Here is a 19,968-nt window from a genome sequence, read left to right on the forward strand (position 1 = left end):
TTGGGTTTCTTCATTGGTTCATCATTTTACAAGTTTGATGGATTTCCCCACTGATGGGTTGGTTAGTTGGGTGATTATTACGCTTATTAGTTGGGTTTTTGATTAGTTGGCTGGCTGTTTGGTCAGTTGGTTGGTTGATAAGTTGGCGTCTTTGTTGGTTGGTTGGCTGGTTATCCGGCTGGATGCTTGTTGGTTGGTTGGTTGGTTGGTTGGTTGGTTTGCAGTGAGCTGTTGGGTTACTTCATTGCCCTATTGTTAGATAGGTTTGGTGGATTCCTCCATTGGTAGATTAGTTAGTTGGCTGATTTGTTGGGTTTTTTTCCTAGTTGGCTGGCTGGTTAGTTGGTTGTTTGGTTGGTTGGTTGATTATCTGGCTGGATCATTGCTGGTTGGCTGGCTGGAGAATAATTAATCGATTAGTTGGGTTCCAGATTTACTTGATATGGACTGTAATTTGTCTGTCGGTTTGCGAATGTTGAATAAAGGTGATTACACCAGCATGTGTTATCTGGACATGAGCTATTTTGGGCTTATTGGTTTTGACACCAACATAAATATATAGTTCAATCTGTAGCTCAGAGATTGAACTTTGAGTAAAACAAGAACGAGGTCAAGAGACTGGAAAATCTCCTGATAATGAGTCAATAACTATCAACTAAAAAGAAAAGCACTAAAGCATGATTACAAAGAACTCCTGCTTCTTGTATGACTGAAGTGATTCTCTATATAACATTATCTCTGCTTCCTCTCCTGGAAAGTGATTGATTGCTTCCACCCCCTTCGTTATGCCCACAACCTGTTTATTTAATGCTACCCACTTGCAGTGTTTGCCTTCAACTCTAAGGGTCATTCGGTTCTCCTGATTTCTTGAGTGAGTCAGAAACCATTAATGCAATGAACCCAATTATTTTACATCGGTTTGGGGGAAGTTTAAAGCACTGGTTTTGTGCGATAAATTATAAAGCATAACCGAGAAAAGCTTTATGGATCGGACCGTTTGCCTTCGCTCGGTCTCCAGAAATGCATTAGCGAGACTCTTTGGTTGCCCTGAGGATAAACAGTGGGCAAAGGTCTCACCATGTGAGACCACATTCACATGTCGGAGGCCTAACCTTTGAGAGACGCAGTTCAGGCAGAGCAATCACAACAGGAGAAAGAAAAACAACATACTGTGTGGCATATTTGGCCTTCTGTAGGCTACGTAGGAAGTCACAGGCTTACATAGTGGCTGGTGTTGATGTCCACCTCATGTGTGTCAAACCTTCAATAATCCTTATCAAAATGAGGCATCGAGAGATAAGCTTTATCAAGGGAAATCGTCAGGGGAAATAGTTAAGATAACACCACAGTATGATACATGCATAAGCTGTCCTGCCTTGATAAGACCCCTGCCAGTGGTGATATATGGTTGGACAGACGGCGGAGGGAGAAAATGGTGTTTGAGGCAAAGACTGTGATTCCCTCCCAAAGCCAGGGGAAGAAAAGATAGAGGGGAGCTATGGAGATGGATAGGGTCATAGAAAATGATCAGGGAGGAGAGAGAAGGAATAAGGGGAAGAGGTGAAGGTGGAAGAAGAGAGAAAGAGCGAAAGAAAAGCTTCCCATTGTGTGTGCAGTACCTTTAAATCTCTCACCGCAGTGCTCCTCCATGCTGGTAAATTATTCAGAGCAGCTGATTTATCACCTCCAACAACAACACAGATATAATAGTTGTGTGTCCTAATGGGTTCTCCACTGTACAGCAGCCTCCTCAGCAGCGGGGATGATTCTTTTAAGCAACTGGTGCAGATATTTACCGAACGAACGATAAGAACTGCTGACCAAGCCTGCAAAACATTTACAAATGCTGAATTTAGTTTTTTGGACTATAAGTCAGATGTGTCAAAATGATATGTCATGAAGAGGAACAACACATATATAAGTCACACGAGTTATTTTTCCTCATGCAGAACCTTCTGTGAATGTGTTCCCGTTTGTAGTTCACGATTAGCCTTCTTAGATTTCTTCATCACACTAACAGTTTCATTTCTTCGGTCCCTCACAACTTTCTACAAACACTCCAAACTGTTTTCTTGTTAAAAGTTTGCTCAGTGGCTTCTTTCCTTTTGCTTTTACTGTCGGTCAAACTGACGTTTTTCAGTCATACTGCAGCAGCGATCCTCTGTCACACAGCGACATTTACTGTTCCCTTTATGCACCAGTATATTTAGAAAGATGAGCTGCTTTTTGTTGCAAAGGAATCCCAAAAAGTGTAACTCATTGTCCATAAAATATGGTAACCTGAATTCTGCCTGCTTCCCAATGACTTTGTTAATCCCTTCATCTTTGATTTTGCTTTATCCCGTTCAGGGTTCTCAGGGCGCTGGAGCCAATCTTAGCCAGCTGCAGGCTGGGAACCACTGGACCACAGTGCAGCCTCTAATAAATTCTGTTCAAATGTTGAATTTTCAAACAGAACACGGTAATGTGAAGGCAACTTTACAGCGAGTACACGGTGGAAATAAGGTGGAGGTGGAGAGTTTCTGCTCCTCCGGTCGGGGTTAAGTGATAGAAAGACGGAAAACGTGACGGGATGACGTGATGGGGCAGGACCCTCAGACCATGAACAATAATGAATTAACATGTATTTTTTCATGTTGTCGAGGCTTAATGTGGCAGGTAGTAAACATTAAATGACAGCTTTGGAAATCTTTCATTATCTGAATAAAATACCTCAATGTACTTTGTATTTCCATACCGTATTGAGTACGACAGTCTTTCCAGTGCAGGGTGAAGCTCTCTTGCAAGAGTCCACACAGACCGTGAGCCACTTAAGACGGCAAAGACCAACTTTTGGGTGCCAACTTGCAAATACCAGCGTTAGTGGTTTGCTTCCGAAAGAGTTTAAGCTATTAACATCCCAGCACAGCGAGCTTAATAGATCTGTTTAGCCTGCTGATGGTTCAATAAGAGGCACTAATGCCCCCCCCCCACCCCCCCCCCCCCCCCACCCCCCCACCTCCACAAGTGAAGCTACAAATTTCAGGCTTTAACGGAACACTTACGGGTAATATTGTGTACCAGCAGATTCTACCTCCAAGTAGTAGCCGAATAACTTTAAAAATTTAAAAGGGGCTCAAGGATGTTTTCCAGTTATTAAAAAATTGCATTGCTCAGCTTCCCCCGCTTGAAGCCTGCAACATATATATATATATATATATATATATATATATATATACAGTATATGTGTATTTTATCCTGCTTTGATGCAGTTCATCACTCTGCCTCAGGTTGTTGAGATTAACACCACATGATCATCGGTCGTCAGTTACAGTCCTCCAGGTCTGCAAAGGACGTCTTTTCTTTCAGTCTTTTTTTTTTTCCAAAGCTGTTTGCTGCATCTACTGTCGTGCTGTTGGAGATCCAATGGCCTTCGACATAGTCAACCTTGGTCACAATGGGAAAACGCACATGTATTGTTTCAGTCTTGGTCCTTCTCAGGCGAACACACAAAGCACAGCCGAGTCCTTGAAAGTAGCTCTTCTATTCCATCATGTCGATTGTACAGCAGGAACTCGGTGGACACTGTGCTGAGTGTCACTCTCATCTCCACGTATCCACTTCCTTTGATTAATATTTGTACTCTTATTGCATCTTCCCTTCATCCTCTGAGGAGCAGCTGTGGAGGGCTTTCAGTGTTTCTCCTTCACAGACTGACCATTCTCTCTCTCTCTCTCTCTCTCTCTCTCTCTCTCTCTCTCTCTCTCTCTCTCTCTCTCTCTCTCTCTCTCTGGAAGTAGATGACCATTTGCAACCAAATGCGAAGGCGTTGGATTCTGATCCTGCTCACGGTTGCTTTCGAGGTCGCCCAGTTGGCAGAGTGGGTTCTCTTGCGATATTGAGGTTGTCGATTCGATGCACCATCTCGCGCTCTACATACGTTGAAGTATCCTTGAACAATACACTGAACCCTGAATTGTTAAGCGTGTTAAGTACTTCAAAACTGTTTAAAAAGTGAAAATGCACTGTATAAGGGAAGTCTGCTTCTATTATAAACACATAAAGATGTTTCTGAAGCTTGGTGACACATATACGACACCAAAACAGACAAAAAGAAGCCGGACAGTCACACTCCAGGACCTGGATTTGATTTATCTGAACAAAGTGGACAAGTTTAGTGGATGTCACTTCATCAAAAAAGCCTTGAAACACTAGAAAACAAGAGAAAATATTATTGTGGCTTCTAGTTAGGTATGTATGAAGAAATCAAATGGGCGTATCACTCAGGAAATCCAGAAAAACAATATCAAAATTAAATTCTTTATCATTGAAAAGGTCCTTGAGTTGCCTTGAGTTCACTCACAATATCTATCTAAAGTCACCTGAAGTTTTATCGATGCACAAGAAGCGAACATGAAGTCACACACACACACACACACACACACACACACACACACACACACACACACACACACACACACACACACACACAATAAAAGAGTTGGATTTAGGCATTTACAGGAAAAAGGTATTTTTGTGCTAAACTCTCCTGACAGCAGTTTTCATGACAATATCCACACGTCATTCATGTAGTCTGCACAGGTCGCGTCACAAAAGGGAGTTTTCCAATACAGATCCAACTTGTGCGCGTGAAAACACACTTTACAGATACACTCGGGCGACATTTACACGACGACGTTTCAAGTGAAACTGCATCAGTTTGGCATTTTAACTGCAGAAAAGATGTTTTCGTTTTGAAAAAAAACAACAATTTACCGGGTTCTTGTTTTCATGGAGGATCTTTACGACGAACCGAGAGGTTTTTTTTTTCGGAAGGCAGAAGCCACAACTGCAAACCTTCTCAACTCAATGAGAAACATCTCGGTCCAATAGGAGTCCCACGGTTTTATTTGTCTGTCGTTTGGTGCGCTGGGCGGACGGTCACTGCAGGGGTGGCCCTTTTTTTTTTTTTGACAAGGGGATTATCCATGAACTGCGGCCAACTTTTTAAGCCTCTTTCCTTTTCTTATCTGTGTTGGGTCCTGAAAAGATAATCACTTAATTAAATATTGATGATATTTCTAACTGGACGCCGGCGATCTGACTTGTAGAAGAGGGCAGGACGATTAGAGCGGCGTCGAGTGAATCGTGGCGGGTGTTTCCAGGGGAGATAGAGAGAGGTGTGCCGAGCGCCGGGAGGGAGGGGAGAGCAGCGAGCGCCGGACAACAACAAAATATAAGGTCAAAAGTACTGAACCGCTTAGTTAAAAGATAAAAAAAAAAAGAAAAAACATTGACAGAATGAACCTAAAACCAGTGGCGGACTCATCGAAAGCTCTTAAAATCCAATGATTAATTCACAACAGTCCAGATATGGGCTCTGCGCTGTATCATATCCCATCATACATTTTTCATAGTGCAGTAATACCACGATGGGACGATTGGCTTTCCCCCCGCGGTGGACACATGGGAGCCCTTTGGTCCATTAAAGTGTGTGTGTGTGTGTGTGTGTGTGTGTGTGTGTGTGTGTGTGTGTGTGTGTTACTTTCCAAAGGAAACGCCAAAAAGAGACGTGCATGGTGCAGAATACGTTAAAAAGGAATCACAGAAAAAGACAGCAAAAGATGACTTACAGTATGCACACACACACACACACACACACACACACACACACACACACACACACACACACACACACACACACACACACACACACACACAGAATAAGTCCATTTCCATCTGTCGGTGTTTACTTTAGCAAGTGGGAGCGTCTGCTCCTGCAGGAGCGGCGGCAGACGGAGAGCCAAAATGAACGACAGAGGAATAGTGATAACGCCGGGATGAAGCAACACACTGATGGAAAAGTGAATATTCCTCTGGTAGAAATCTCCAGATTACACGCCTGGTTAGATTTCATCGGCCCCATAGGTATTTTGCACAGCGAGTCCGTCTATCTCGGCGTGCACGTCCTCGAGTCGTCCCGGTTACAAGGCTGCCTGCTACTCGGGGATGTACGGACACTTTGTAAATAATATATGTGCTGTTTATTGCATGCTGGTAATCACTCGGATCACCTGGTGGCAACATCAAACGAGCACATTATCTCCCGTCTGCACACGGGAAGGATGATTTGCAGTTTTTTTTTTTTTTTCTTCTTTACTGGAGCGCCACAGATCAGATTGGAAAAAGTGGCGTCAGTGTAGATGGGAAAGATGGGAAGCAACAAAAGAGCTTTGCACCGGATCTGCTCTGATTTTTGATTAGGTCATCCAGCCATCCGTCCATCCATCCGTCCATCAATCCGTCCATCCATCCGTCCATCAATCCGTCCATCCATCCGTCCATCAATCCGTCCATCCATCCGTCCATCCATCCGTCCATCCATCCGTCCATCCATCCGTCCATCCATCCGTCTTTGGACTGTGGGAGGAACCCCACGGGGAGAACATGCAAACTCCACGCACAAAGCCGCCGGCCTGTATTTGAACCCGGTCCTTCTAGCTATGATGTGACGGTGCTTCCCGCTGTACCGCCGTGGCGATGGGTCATTTGAATGCTAAACTAAAAGTGATGTAACTATATTTAAAAATACCGAAAGTTACTACAGCAAGGAAATGAACCGGGTGCATCGAACACCGGGGATGAACCGATACCGATACCAGTATCGCGTGTCTTGGTAAGTCACTGCATGAAGGACTCGTACTCGGAGCTGGTTCCTGGTAACGCCTTGCCTTTGCACATTGTTTGCATATGAAGAGTACGTTTTAGTACTCGGTGTCGACAAGTAGCTAAAGGTTAGTACCGGTACTTTTCCTTTTCAAAAAGATTGTATCTGTGCATCCCTGAAAAAAAAACCCAACTGGAGCATGTGGGAAAGTGAGAAGCAACGAAGTACAAACACTTAATCACTGTATTCGAGTACATTTCTGAAGGTGTGCGGGCGCGATCGATTCTTTGTAAAAAAAAACAACACGATAAAGTAGTTTCTCTTTATTTTCATTGTTTTATGTCAAATTTTGCAATATTTTGGGGATTAAATTTTGTTCTGATCTGTGAGTATTATTATTATAATAATAATATTACTAGAGTTATAAGTGAATGTCTTAAAATCAATGCCGAAAGACACACAATTCGAAGTATCAATATTTGCACCACCTGTGATGATCAGACTGTCCTTTAGAGTTGATCAATGAGCTCCAAAAAGGAGGAAAATAATGGCGTTTAAAGCAGTGGCGGTGAAGAGAGTCGGCCCTTTTATCTCACAGTCATTACAAATAGCTTTGAAAGAAAGTAGTGGAACTTAGAGGGACGCGATAAGGACGTTGAAGGAGATTACAGAGTCCCAACAAGGCAATGTTATGAACAAGAGGCAGAAAACAAAGGTTGTTCCCGCCACGATAAGGAAGGCTAATTGTAAAAAAATCACATAACAGGCGGCGCTACTTAACCAAAGCACAAAGCCCAAATAAGCCGCGCGAGACACACGGCGGGATGCTAATGAAGATAGCTTCTTTTTCTTTTTTTTGTCCTTTTCAAATATGGAAGACAGTGCTTTCGACGTGAGAGGCTAAAACACACACACACACACACACACACACACACACACACACACACACACACACACACACACACACACTCACACACACACACACACACACACACACACACACACACACACACACACACACACACACACACACACACACACACACACACACACACAGAGGAGCGGTCCACCCGACCCTCAAGACAATGCCACAGGCAGAACGCTGGATAAAAGCATGCTTTCATGGAGATAAGGGGACGAGCGGAGATAAAAGCCCACGGAGGATGACAGCTGTGAAATATGTGTGACTACTTCTTAATGGAAACGATGACTCATCGGGGCTGGTGAGTGAGGGATTACATGTAACAGGATTATATGAATCTGATCACGGGGAGGGAGGAAATAAAAACTAATCTCTCACTGAAATAAGCACAGCAATCAGACTCTAATTATTTGTCGTGACCTTTTGTTTCATTGTGTTCGACCGGACGTGCCGATTCACTGGAGGTCAGATTATATGGGTTTAAATAATCCCCAGCTTCGGAGACACTTTTTGGAGAAAAATCCCCACGATTAAAAGGCAAAATATCCATCATACAGTAGTTACCTGGTTAATCACTGAGATAATGCAGGCTTCCCCGCGGATTACTTTAAGCCTCTTATGGAATTATTTTGAATTTATGGCTGTAGATTTGTCGAAAACTGTGCAACGAGTGGAAGGTTCTGTCCCTTTTTTCCCATTATCTGGCAGTTCTTAAACATAAGAGTGTGTTTTTCAGAGAGGAGCTGCTATGATGACTAGAATCTGTGCGCGAGGCTCATTAAAGGACCTCGAATTATGAGAAATCTACATCTCCAGTACCTTTTTGTAGTTTTTATTATAATTTATAATCAGGTTGACCCAATTTTAACAATACATAGTATTTTATCTGCTTTGCTCAATGTTTTCTAGTTATTTAGGCTGCAGGTTGAATTCTGTGAAGGGAAATTTTCAGTTTTATTGAGATTGAACTTAAAGTTTCTACCCTGAACTCTGTCTTGAACAGTTGACGATAAACTAACCAATCCTCGGTGGACATTGGCACAACACTCAGTACACACAATACTTTATAACATGATGCACATTTTTGATAAGGCATATAGAGGACGCTTGAGCAATGCCGTATTGTTCCTAATAGAAGAGCACCCCTCACTTTTCCAAAGTGGAGCGCCCGAAGAAAGAAGCGTCACTGACTGATTTTATTTTCTAGTGGGCGCAAAAACGTTGAAAATAGAAATGAGAGACGTTTTGTTTTTCTAAATCCGTAATACTTATTTGCATGATAATCAGTAGGTATTCGTGCAATATATCTTTTGACTTGTCTGTTGTGTTCGTTTCTCTCTGTCTGTCCTTTAACTCCAACGGGAACAGCAGAAAGTCTCCACCTCTGAGTTTGCATGCTCCGTGTCTTCTTCTCAGTTTTTTGTGTATTTCTGTGGCAGAGTTACTGTGCCACATGTCAGCCTTGCATATGTACGACTACGTCATTTTGAGTACTTTTCGTGGTGTTGCGTCGACCCAGATGTGGATGGGAAATTTTACAGGCGTCACAATATTCAGCTTTTCAACACTTTCTCATGGTATCATTGGTCCAGAAACCTTCTATTCTAAGTTTCTAGCTCCTCCTTGATTTTCCTCCATTTGAATATTGGATCATAGGAGCTGCATTCAGAATCTGCTGTGTCTGTGTGAGCTGGACTGGCTCCACCCACAAATGGCCATCTTGGGAAGAGCTGGAAGTACTTCCTCTCGTGGTGCCATGTGCCAGAGCAGAGCTGTCTAATTGTGGGAGGAGTCAAAGGGAGGGCCTACCTTGATTGGGATTGGCTAAACCCCCGATGACACTATATAGGGTTTGATTTCTGATTGGCTGCTTGGAGCAACACATTTTGTAAAACCTGAAACAAGCCAGGGAGAGAGAGGACAGACTGTCTTCACTTCTGGGACATCACTCCAGGTATGGAGATGATTAGTACTGCTGGGAAACCTTTAGGAAGTCAATTTTGCATAATATGACCCTTTAAAGAATGACAGATGGTTTCTCCCAGAGTGGACAGGGCTTGAGCCTGTTCATGCAGGTTTTTTCCTTTCCACGTAGTCCTGTACTTGCTCATGTGGAATCGTTGGTTTTTCTCTGTAAAAGTACCTTGAAATGACTACGTTGTATTTGGTGCGACGGAAATAAAAAATACATTGAAATGAATTGGCATGACACAAATCTGCTTCAGATTCACTGAATAAAATTGATGTTACCTTCCAACAAAGACGCACATGTTGAGAAAGTGATGAGACGGCGAGTCTCTCCCAGTCGATCAATCACTTCATCATCAGACATCAAGCAACGTGCTTGAATACAAAGTGCAGAGGAGCGTTGGATGGGAGCCCCAACGTAGATGAAGACCACGCTGACATTAGTTTCTGAATCATGGAAACTAAACTGAGGAGGGTTTGAAAATTCGGTCACGATGATTTCAAGCTTCAGATCATCTTTCATAATTTCCCACAGACTTTTTGTAGTTTTTGTCCTCACCACTGCGTTTTCTCCAGATTTGCCGCCTCCTGCACAGAAAGCAAATCACGAAATAGTGGGAGACCTTGAGCTTTCTCCGCCCGCCATTGTTCCTGCGTCTTTAATTTTGCATCGTCACACGATCCCCCTTACATAACACGCCAGTCCAATCTGCGTCCGGGCAGACCAGCGGTCCGAGACGGGAGCCGCAAACAGCATTAGGGACATTATACGAGCTCTGCATGCACTTCTGTGCGGCACAACAGCCATAAAAAGAAATATTGGAAAAAAAGCTGTTGACAGCCTCTGTAATAGTGCTAGTTATCATGCAAGTGGTCCATGAAAGTAGCAATCCCACTGACTGCATTTATCTGACAGCAAACAAATCGAAAGACAAAACAATGAGGGTTAGAGAAACAACAATACCTACTGGCAGCAGACAGGGAAGCGAGGGGGGGGGGGTGATGATATTAGTGCTGAAGTATTGGACTTCACTTAATCCCCATCATGTGTTAATGTCACTGGACCCGGCGTTCGCCACCCACTCATAGATTGTCGAGACAGACTGAGACGTGAGCAGATGCCGCGGCTATGAAGACGGATCGCCGTCGTCTCGCCGTGACCGCCAACGAGCCGGGATGCAGCGGCGTGCGGTGACTGTGTGAACCAGAGAGAGGCGTGAGACACAATCTGCGTTCAGCTTCATTCCTTTTGGAGGGAGTGACCTGGTCTGTACGGCGACGCTCAGGCACGTGTTGGTGGTGGTTTTGCTTTTTCCGCACAGCTTTGTGCTTACGACTGTACCTGCACTGGAAATGTGCCTCTGCATGTGTGGCCTATTGATCATCCCGGCTGCACCTGGAGCTCCGGATGGATGACCCTCTATTAGGCCGCCCAGCCTGCGAAGGAAACACTCCTGAGGTGGCGGAGGCCTGGAGGTCTGGTTTCACTTTGAGTTTTTTTCAGCCATTTCATAAAGACGGGATTAAATAAAGCCCTTTAGCAACAGTCCAGCCAAAGGAAAAGCAGCAAATACATTGATAAGAGAGACTGGCAGATGATTAGTTACTGGTTACCTCTGTACAAAGATGAGAAATGACTTTACGAATAAATTAAACAATGCATCGTTGGCTGCCCGACTTGTCTTTATAGATTTGACACGGTGTAACTACGTGCGCAGAGATTATTGAAGTGTTGCTGTGACTCATTAGCGGCGCTTTAACGCACGATGCAAGTCAATGTAATGACTGAGGCTCCGTTTCCATGACAATGTTTGCATTTCCGTCTCCTTGATAACGAAGTGTTGTGACTTTGTGTTCCGACACACACGGGATATAAACATTAACAATGGGAGAACAGGGACATTCGTATGGACAGAAGACCGAGTTGGATTCTTATTCCGGTGACACTCAGCGATAAAAGACGCCGTATAATCTGCACGTCAGCTCGAGTTATGTCAGTTAGTTGAGGGGTTAATGAGTCCGTCCTCCACCGACAAACAGAAATTTGGTCAAACAGTAACAGAGCCGCTTTAACAGCTACATGCTAATGCTAACAGCATTCTCACAGGCGTCGCTTCCAGACTAATTATCTAATTATCTGACACACTTCTCACACTTTGTACAGGTTGAAAATGTTTTAATTCACTTTTGTAAAGTCGAAGAAAAGTCAGCAACATATAACGACGGTCACTTCCAGGCAGCTTCTCTTTTTTTTTTTTAATTCTTTCTGATTCAGTAACCACCCTCATCTTTTTTTAAATCTGTGTCTTACACTCATTCTTCTCTCTTGTGACCTCAGCAGCCCTGTTTAGTCCTCCCACCACAGCCTGTCACACTGCCCCCCCCCCCCGCCCACCACCCCAACAGCAGCCACGCCATTATGTAACTCCTCATCTTTAATTACTATAATTAAGGATGTATTTTATTATCACTGCCATGCTTTATTTGGTCGGCCCAATTACAGTCAAACTATTCTTAAAATATGTAAAATAAAAAAATAAAAAAAACACATCTTCTTCAGTATATTCTTCACACAAACTTTAAATCTGTTTTTTTCTTTCTCTTCTCAGCCGGTTGGCACTCACTTCTCATTTTCCCTCCCCGGAGTGTTATTTCCCAACGACAACATGGCATCTGTGAAAACAGCAGTCATACACGATCTGCAATGCACCGTGAAGGCTGAAGAATTCCTGAAAATGTGTCGGAGTCTCAGGTTTTTCTCCCGAGTAGAGGAGATTTCACAAAATACAGTCACAGAAATGATTTTTGCAACTTTTGCACTTGTTTTACACAAACAACCATTATTGATAAAACTGCTCCTCCATTAGCTGCTTTAGGTCTTTTTTACATGACAGTGTTTTCAAGTGAAAAAGCAAATATTATGTGGCGTTTTGTGGGTCTGTTTACACAACGGAGCTCAGAGTCACTGAAACCACAACCTTTTTATCACGGCTCGTGGCCCAATGTGGAACTTTTTGAGAGCAATCCAATTCTGGCTCTGCAACAGGGGAAAACGCTACTTTTTCACAATGTTCTGTCACCATGCAAACGGGAAAAAAACGCTACTTTTTCACAATGTTCCGTCGCCGTGGAAACGGGAGAAAATGCTACTTTTTCACAATGTTCCGTCGCCGTGGAAACGGGAGAAAACGCTACTTTTTCACAATGTTCTGTCGCCATGGAAACGGGGGAAAACGCTACTTTTTCACAATGTTCCGTCACCATGGAAACGGGAGAAAACGCTACTTTTTCACAATGTTCCGTCGCGGTGGAAACGGGAGAAAACGCCACTTTTTCACAATGTTCCGTCGCCGTGGAAACGGGAGAAAATGCTACTTTTCCAAAATGTTCCATCTCAGTGGAAACGAGGGGGGGAAGAACCAACCAAACCAAAAAGGAACAGCAGTCATGGCTCGGCGTTGACGAAGCGCCTCCACATCTCGATACACCTCAGATACCCCAAAAGCACAAGTGAAGTCAAAGGGATGTTTTGGAGGTGAAGCGGGGTCGGAGGGTTGGCCAACGTTCCTGATTGTTACAGGCTGAAAAAGTTTCTTTGTCATTACCGGGAGGTCAAATCTTAACCAAGCACCTCCAACAACAGGAATATATTGGAATTATGGCTCCATCCATCTTCTGTATGGCTTTATAGAAATTATTGATCACAGGGACTGAGTGAAGCCGAGTATGAGTGAATGTAGGTTACACCTTGGACAGGTCATCAGTTCATCACAGGACAAAGAAAGAAAGACACACAACACTCTCGCCTTCAGTCCGATGAGACGTCGTAGAGTCAGAAGGGAAACTTGGTGCAAAAAGGAAAGAAGATTGTGTTTGATGGGCCGTTTTTTTACAGACGACACCCACATTCTCACTTCTGCAGCGCCATATATAAAACATCAAACAGGCTTTCTACGACTACTACTACTATTAAATAAACGCTGTGACAACACAGAAATAATCTACAAAATACTGCTTCCCTTGCTGTTGTGTGTATTTATCAACACAAACCCATACGATCAGAGTAACTTTGCTGATACAAATGTTGTTTTTTTTCCACCCCGCCGTGTTTTATGGCCGCTGTAGTGCACAATATCTTCTACTGTCATGGCAGACCTTCCCACCCACTGACATTATTACTTCCTCTCCTCCACCATTATAGGATTTTTATGAAAATGTTTCCCAGACTCACCCTGAGCCTAAACAAATAACATGTCGACGGAGAAAGAGAGAGGAATCAAATAAATAGATGGAACATCGGGAGGTCGATGAACTGCACCTACACAGATTCCTAGCGAATCCCATTAAACCGGAGAACTCAAACTCTAAAGCAATAAACTGATCTGTGATGTAGTGACATGGAGAAACAACGTGTGCCATGGGAGTCCACCGCACCCGTACATCAGTCTACTTTCATTTTTCGCTCACTTTTGAATATCATTAGGGACGCGCCGACAATACTTTCTTCAAGGACGAGTACAAACCGGCTACTTGCCGATACTGAGTACCGGTACGTTTTCACTGCATATGCAAACGACGCCAGAGCAACGAACAACAGCGGCAATGGACGCCTACTGGGCGCTTGTGTGAGGAGAACCACCGTCTCCCCGTCTGTCCAATCACAATTTAAAAAGAATCTAAAGACGACTCAGAAGTCCTGGAGTGAAATATCAAACACTTTAGGAAAGGAGGAGGACGCCGGCCAACAGAAGTATAGATGTGTATTTTTTGGGATCGTCACATTATGGACCACGTACCAACCTGTAGTGTGTGAGCCCTGGGACTCGTTAGCATGTAGCATGTAGCATGTAGTACAGGCTACGTGCTGAGCAGTTAAACTGCTGCGCGACATCGGGCTAACTCTGCTGGTGATTAAGTTGCTGGTGTTGTACGAACTCTTCCTCCTCCTGTTGTTATTTTTTTCAGAACATGATTCACAGTCCGTCTTACTTTTTTCAGTCTCGTTCAAAAAGAACCTCCAAACGGCCGCCATCGCTCGTCCTCTCTCCTCCACCCGACGTTGCTGAGGGTCGACGTCGTACTTGCCGGGTTGTATCGGGGATGTGTTTTCCGAGTACGAATACTGCCGATACTTTGATTCTGGCGTTGGTATCGGTGCATCCCCAGATATGAGAATAACGCCCTCGAACCGGTGAGGAGAGGAAGCTGCTTTCCTCCAGCAGCGTGACTCCGAGGACAGAAGACACTCATGAATCTTGCATCGTGTGCATTAAGGGTCAAATGTATGTCATGTATGTCAAAGTATATTACAAACACTTTGTGTGTGCGTGTGTGTGTGTGTGTGTGTGTGTGTGTGTGTGTGTGTGTGTGTGTGTGTGTGTGTGTGTGTGTGTGTGTGTGTGTGTGTGTGTGTGTGGAGGTCGGAGGGGGCGGGGCGGAGCGAAGGCACTCGGGGAGAGAAAACGGACACATGGAGGCGGTGAGATAAGAGATGACCTTGAAGTGAAGAAGAGATGTGGCGATAGAGACGGAGGGCAGGAGGAGAGAATGAGATTACCTCCAGATGTATGAAAACCTGGAGGGGAGGGGTGGAAGGAGGGAAGGAGAGAAAGAAAAACCTGGCATTTAAGGCAGACATAAAGATTTGGTGACCTCGCTCGATGGGGCTGGAAATGCAATTCTTTTATCGTTCGGCAGAAAGGCATAACTCCTGCTACGTTTAAAACGCGAACGCGATGGAGCACCTGACGGAGACTGCCTCGACGGCGCTGGAACCATCCTCAGGAAGGGGAGCACGGTAGGATTCCAACCAGCATCTTCCTCTCTTGAACCGTTATTTTGTGGCGATGCACCGATTCTGCCGGTTGAAGTTCTGTCCGGAGTTTGCATGTTCTCCCTTCACGGGTTTCCTCCAGGAACGTCCTCCAACAGTCCGACCACATGCTTGTACCAGATCGCTTCAGAATTGTTTCCACTGCACAGAATGTCATGGGACGGTTCGGGTTGTCCTGCGTCCCCCACTGCGAAAGGTTGTGGACGGTACCGATTAATGACATCATCTCCCTGCGCCGTTCACAACCCGCCTACATTTTAACCCTGCGTATTGGGTCTGGGTACAATTTGCTTGGCCGTCCCGCCACATTCATTTTGTCACTGTAAATCAGTGCGTACAACGAAATGGCTGAACGCTTCTTTCCAAGTTGGTTAAAAACATTATTAAGATTAATCGTTGCTAGAATAAAGATGAACGGAAGGTTAGAGAAAAAGAGAAACTAAAAAGAACATATCATATTTATATTTTGGTGTTTTTAAGGCAGTTCGAGGTACTTTATTAACAGTTTTTAGCTTTTACTGTTATTGTTTCTGCCCTGCCTTTCAGCCTTTCACCCAATGCATGCTGGGATTTGCCGGAGCCACATAAAGTGGTGTAATAAATGGATGAATCATTCATCATTGACTTTTTTTACAAACATGTCCGAAGTGACGACTGCATTTTTATTTCCTGTATCTTGGGTGGAAATAATTTCGTCTGCTCGTATTTGGAGCATTAATTGATTGTCTTAAATCATCATATCTTCTATTTCATCAATCAAACTGTTGTTGCGGAGCATTTTGGCCAAATACTGAATCCACCCGCTTTAAAGGATCCGTCATTATCCGTTAAACATTTAACATCAAAGTAGTTTGTAAGACATTTTTTTTTATTTATTAACTTATAAAACCTGCTTTTTATTTCCGCCACTCAAGATCCCTTCTAACCTGAAATGACACCTGGACAAAGACCGACAGCAAACACACTGAAAAGAGAAAGTGGAGATTCATCTCTGGAATAAAGTTTGGGCTGTGATGAAACCTCGGCCACTGAACTCGCCTGGAAGTTTCAAAGTCGAGAAAAAAAACAAGTAATTTGTCTGTTTGAAGTGACCCCTGTTTGAGCGAACTTCACCTCTCTTCAGCCGGTTCCCTGTGCCACCTCTGTCGCCATGCATCTCATCCTCATCCGCCTCGCCGTTCCTCCTCGTTCTCATCTTCTTCTTTCTTTTTTTTTGATACTCTGATACATCTCCTGGAACCGGTTACCCGACATTGCTTTATTTGAGGCGACATCACACAGAAGGTAACTTGCCCTTTTTCCTTCCATCTCTGTCACGCACTCATTATTCAGCAGCATTCAGGCGCAATCTCACCAGAAGGCTGTGGAAAAAGTAACTCCTTTCTATTCTTTTATTCATTCCGTCCCTTCACTTTTACATATCCGACTCCATTTTGAGTGTTTGTTTAATCCATTATTGACAGTGAAGCGTCTCTGTTCGAGTGTTGGCGGCCTGTCGGAGATACTCGGGTGTAAAGAGAAAGGATATGGACCTAATGGCAGTGGGGCGATACGTTACATCCGTGCAAAAGTCTCTATCTTTAAAAGGGAGAAGGGCATGACAGTGTGGAGAGAGAGAGAGGGGGGGGGGGGGAGCAGGAAGGAAGGTCGAAAGGAGGAGAAGAAGGCGCAATGAAAACATGAAAACAGCCATCGGGGGGAGTTACGGTGTTCGGAGCCACTGAGAATGAAACTTTTTGAAAATACTTCCAAAAGTGGAACTTCTCAAAAACGTTCGGGCTCCATTCCAAGTAGACTGTGGAAGTGCTGGTCACCATCACTTACTAGTAGTTCTGCACATGCTCAGTAGAGCCAATCAGAACAAAGTTTCCTCCGTGGTGTCATGACTCCCAGTCCATATTCTCCTGGGACTTGGTACTTTTATTTTGACAGTCACCGTGATAACGATCCACCAATGTCGTCTGACCAATAAAAATGTCTGTGTCTGTTGGTAATGTTTAGAGCTCATTGTCCTCTGCTGCACGTGTGTTTGTGCAAATCACAGCGCCAACAAGTGGCTCAACATGAAATCTACATCGTTTTCTGAAGTGACAAACGCAAAAATTATTGTTTTTCCCTTGAAATAAAAGACAAAAAGTCTGGGAGGAGAGGACGACAGTGTGTGAGGCAACACACACACACACACACACACACACACACACACACACACACACACACACACACACACACACACACACACACACACACAAAGCAGCTCTCCTAACGAGTGAAAACCCTCTGAGTAGAAAAACTGTGATGTCTCTGGTGACAGGTTGCAAAGAGCTTTCCTTGTGCTTGTATCTACCCCCCCCCCCCCCCCCCCCCCCCCCACACACACACACACACAACCCCCTCCCCCCTCCTTCTGAACTCACCTTTATCTTTCCCCTTTAATCATCACCACTTATCTCCTCTCTATATTTCCATCCAAATATTCATTTATGTTGGCAGGTCAAAAGTAGCGAGTTCTGCCAGCTGAACTTTCCTTTGAGAGCCACGCTTCGGCGGCTAAATGAGAAGAGTGGAGTACGGACGGAGAATAAAGAAGAAAAAGGAAAAGACGTTACGACTCGACTCCAGCTTTGGTCACCGCCTTACCCAATCCAGCTCTCCATCGCAGAAGCAAACAGTGGGGAACAGGCAAACTCCACATAGAACGGGCAGGAAAAAACACCAAGCAAATGGGGAAAAGAATTTCAAGAAAACACAGATTTTTAAACACATTTCTTAAAAGTTCTGGACACAACACTGAGACCCGAGCTGAGATCTCTGTGACGCTGTCCTGAAGGCTGGTTACCTGGTTTCTATCAAACTCGACTCAAAGCCGCGCTGTCAGGGGGAGTTTTTTAAAAAACTAACTAGAATGCCGCAGCGAGAGGAGAAGTTTACTGGACATTTCACTGTATTCTGCACCAGAAAGTCTGATTTAAATTCACTTTATGTAGAAATTGGAGTCATTTTCTGTAGTTATTGTTTGATTTTTGTGGAAAATATCCAGATTTACATCACGCATACTCGGCACCATGACAGATTAAACAAGTTCAACGTTTAAATTTGAAGGGTATCACTGCACTATTTCTAGATGAAACTGGGCTGAATGTTGCTGAATTATGAGCCTCCAGGAATCAAGCTGTGGAGAAAGTGAGGAGGAACTCTTGAATGTGTCAATTGGCATTTTTTTCTTAAAAGGAGTGATTTCAGAAAAACAAATGTTGAAAAATAAATAAATCAGAGTTACTATCTTAGTCTTGTCCGTCGAATGTTCTGTGAGGTGAGAGAGCGTCGAAACATTAAACTACCATGTCGGTGTCTGACTAAACTGTCTTGTTAATCTTAAATCAACTCAGAAACCCAGCAAAGCCACATATTCTTAAGTGGCAATTCAAGTCCGCCATTGTCCGGCGATGAATGTGAAGAAACTTGAGGATGTACTCGTGCTCAGAGCGACCTTGACAAAACAGAGGAGAAAATCTTTGGCAGTACCGACTTCAGCTTTGCAAAACTTCGTTCATGCACACGTACACGTACGGTTCTATTCAGGCAAGTCTCTAAGCCGCCCGTCCAAGAGCTTGTCCTCCATTCAAGACCAGAGAGAAAAAGTTTCTGCCGTTGCCGCCGATTTTTACTTGTCACGTCTTTTTTCTCGCACTTGACCGTCAACGAGTCACAGCGACAGACACAGAAAACCCGGCGAGTTCATCCATCAAGCCTTCCTTCCCCGCATCGCTCCGCCCATCTGTGTTTCTGGTTCTCACCTCCAATTGTCCTCAGAGGAAAGAACCTGAGACACGTAACAAAAAACACTAAATCCAGAACAGACGATAGTCTCTCCGCTGACTGACCTCCTCAAACAAGCTTTCCAAACTCTTTCTTTGCATGTAAAAACCATCTCATCGTGAAAAGAGATCAAATTAGTGACGGAATTTTATTAACGTATAAAGATAATTAAGATAGTATAGGGGTAGGGCACGTTGCTTCTCTCTGTTCCTTTAGCAAATTGACACGATTATTGATATTGTGATTGTTGTGCTGGTTATTAATATTAATATTTTCATTTATTTAAAAAAATAAATTCACATATTATTATTCGTACTAGTGTGTTGTTTCATTGTCTTTTTTTTAATTACTTGTATTGCTCGAAATGAAGAGATACCAAACCAAGACCGAGCACTAAAACATTTGGCAGAACATCTTTAGTTTTTTCTTTCTTTTTTCTTCTTTTTCCCTCATTTCCATTTTAATCAATTTCTTTTTTCCTTTCATTTTTGTTTCTCTTTATCCATCCATCCATTATCTCCCTTTTCCCTTTATTTCTTCCCTTTTGTTCGCCTGTTCATCTTCTGTGGAAATGATGCCACACCAATTAAGCACCAATCAGGCTGCAACAAATTGCAAAGGAGTTTCCAAAGAATCAGGAAAAGTTTCACAAGTTAGTCATTTTTTCACGTGAGTTAATAATAATAATAATAATAATAATAATAATAATAATAATAATACTAATAATACTAATAATATTAATAACAATAACAATAATAATAATAATCATAATAGTCTTAATAA

Source organism: Lipophrys pholis (genome assembly GCF_963383615.2).
Source record: "Lipophrys pholis genome assembly, chromosome: 15".
Classification (NCBI taxonomy): domain Eukaryota; kingdom Metazoa; phylum Chordata; class Actinopteri; order Blenniiformes; family Blenniidae; genus Lipophrys; species Lipophrys pholis.